Source organism: Tupaia chinensis, unplaced genomic scaffold, assembly GCF_000334495.1.
Source record: "Tupaia chinensis unplaced genomic scaffold, TupChi_1.0 Scaffold143915_1, whole genome shotgun sequence".
NCBI lineage: Eukaryota > Metazoa > Chordata > Mammalia > Scandentia > Tupaiidae > Tupaia > Tupaia belangeri.
In genome coordinates, this window is record NW_006203766.1 from 2,014 (window position 1) to 5,145 (window position 3,132).

The window sequence follows — 3,132 nt, forward strand, 5'->3', positions numbered from 1 at the left end:
TTAAAACAGATTTTATAACAATATTATTTTCTCTTCTGCTGTTATGTATTTATTCCCAATTCTTTTTTTAAGATAATAAAACCCTTGAAAGTGAGCATTAAATTTATACTTACCTAACTTTCTCTGTTTTTTCTAAATGGCCCTTTCACTAGTTTGACCAGAGGTAGATACATAAATCTCTGAAATTTATTCTGACAGTTAAAATGATTATACTTTATGGGACTGGCAGATGGCATGGTGGATAAGGTGGAGAACTCTCACATGGCTGACTGTGGTTTCAGTCCCAGACCTGGTGGCTTGCTTTCTCACCCCTTTCTCTTTCTCTGTCTCTCTCTGGTCCAATTTAAACCATAATAATTAATAAATTTAAAAAATTGTTAAGGGGGTCCATTTAAAAATACATTTTTATATTTCAATCAGATCAAAAATTGAAATTTTTTACATTTTTAAAAAGTTTTTATTTATTATAGAGCTTGCTCATGTGTGTGCGTATGAGCGAGAGGTACCCTACCCAGGATCTGATCATGCCAGGATCCCCTTCTTTCAGTTCTTTAGCCCATAGGATCTTGGGTACTTGCACATGTGCCTGGCGTATTTCAGGCTGACCTGGCTGGGTTTGAACTGCAGTTCATGTGATATCCAGCTTCTCTTGAGTAGCACATTACCACTGTACCACAGAGCTGGCCCTAAAGATTTTTCTTAAAGTAACTTACGTCTCTTACCAAGAAATTATGTTAAGAATAATCTATCAATACTAAATGATAGATACCAATGTTAGAAAGAAACAGAAAAATTATGGTAGTGCAAGAGAACTGGAAAAAGTTCATGAAAAATAATGGAATTAAAGTACAACTTTATTTGGGGTGCAGTATTGAAAATCATGAATAGATTTTCCATAATACACATATTCTACAAACTTTATAAAGACTTCACATATATGGTAATTTAAATATTTAGTTGGTACCAGGACCAGTTTGGTGTAATGGCTATGTTGCTGTACTCCCATGTAGTGAAACGTAGTTTGAGTCCTGGATCCCCGGTGGCTCAAACTCATACTGGGAACATGTGCGTGTGTGCCCAAGATCCCAAGAGGAGAATGGAAGAGAAGGGATTGCATCATGGCTATTCCCCCTGGGGGGTGATTTCTCGCTTTCTGTCTGTCTCTCTGTCTTTTTGGTGAGCACACGTGCCCTATAGCAAAAAACCACTTAAAATTTTTTAAAAAATAATTAGTTGGTACCAACTTGATATTTTAATAAGTACTTATAAGAACTAGTATTGTTTCCCCCTTTTTTTTGTAGTTTTTTGCTGTGTAATGCATATGCTCACCAGAGAGAAACAGAAAGAAAGAGAGAGAGAAAAAATTGATCTATCACCCCCTAAGAGAAATGGCCATGTTATAATCCATTCTCCTCCATTCTTCTCTTGACATTTTTGGGTACACAGCACCTAATATGTTTTTCAAGTGACCAGGTACTTAATTTGCACTGTGTGCTCACCAGAGAGAGACAGAAAGATAGACAAAGAGAAAGAAGAGACAGGACAAGAGAAGTGGAATTGCTGGATAATGTGGTTATTCTATGTCAAGTCATATTGATTTCCAGTGTAGTCGTATCATTTTACATTCCCATACAACTGTGCATCAGGGTTCCAGTGTTTCCACAGTCTTAACAACATTTGCTGTTATTGGGCTTTCCCATAATTATTTGTGATGTCAAGCATTGTCATGCTACCATGTGCATTTTGACCAGGCATATATCTTCTTTGGAGAAATGTATATTCAAATTCTTCCTCCATTTTTTGTTGTTGTTTTTAAGTTTTAGGAGATTTTCATACATTCTTAGACATATGATTTGTAAGTATTTTGACCAATCTTATGAGTTACTTTTTCACTCTGCTGACGGTGTGTCTTTTTTTTAGAGAGAGAGATATTTTTACTGTAGGTTGCATGTGCTCGCTGGGGAGGCAGAGAGAAACAGAGAGACAGAAAGCAAGAAATCACCCCTCTCCCCTGGGAGGGTGGCCAAACCGCAATCTCTTCTCCTCTATTCTCCTCTTGGGATTTTGGGCATGCACGCACATGTGCCTGGAGTGAGTTTTAAGCTGCTAGGTTCAGGATTCAAACGCTAGTCGACTCTGTGGGAATCCAGTGACCTGACCATTACGGCATCTGCTGGGTCCCTTGACGGTGTCTTTTCATGGACAAATGTTTTTAATTTTGCCATAGTATGATTTACTATTTTTTTCTTTTGTTCCCTGTGTCATATTTTGGTGTCATACTCTAGAAATTACTGACCAATCCAGTGCCGTGAAGCTTTTTCTTTGTTTTCTTCTAAAAGTTTTATCATTTTAGTTCCTAAATTTAGGACTTTGATCTATTTTAAATTGGATTTTGGAGAAGCTATAGGGTAAAGGTAAAACTTCATTCTTTTTTGCATACTGATACCCAGTTTTTCTAGCACCAGTCAGTGAAAAGATTGTTTTCTCCTCTCTTAAATATCTTGGCATTTTTTAAAAAAAATTCACTTTATCATTTATATAAAGATTTGTTTCTGAATTATTCTGTTTTCTATTTGTGTTCCTTTCTGACAGTACCATATTGTTCTATTGCTGTAGTTGTGTAGTAAGTTTGGAAATCAGAAAGTTTAAGTCCTCCAACTGTTCTTCATTTTCAAGTTTATAGTGCATTTTCAGAGACTCTTGAGATGCCATAGAAATTTTAGAGTGGCTCTTTCTTTATCAGTCATTAGATCTATAGATAGATTTGGATAATACTAACATCTTAACAATGTTAAATCTTCCAGTCCACAAACTCAAAAAGTCTATTTATTTCTGTCTTAAATTTTTTTTTCAGTTGTGTTTTGTAGCTCCTTGTTGAAATCTTTTGCTACCTTGGCTAACTGTACCTAAACATTTTATTCTGTTTGTTGTTCTTGGAAGTCAAACTTTCATTTTTAATTTCCTTTTCAGATTTTTCATTGTCTGTATAGAAATGCAACTGATTTTTTCATATTAATTTTGTGTCTCTCAAATTAATTAAGTTCAGTGCTCGCTTTGGCAGCACATATACTAAAATTGGAACGATACAGAGATTAGCATGGCCCCTGCGCAAGGATGACACGCAAATTCGTG

The 3,132-nt window shown here is 35.7% G+C and overlaps 1 pseudogene; it reads left to right on the top strand.

The window, feature by feature from the left end:
* Window positions 1-3,045: 3,045 nt before the first annotated feature.
* On the top strand, window positions 3,046-3,132 carry LOC114005497 (uncharacterized; annotated as a pseudogene).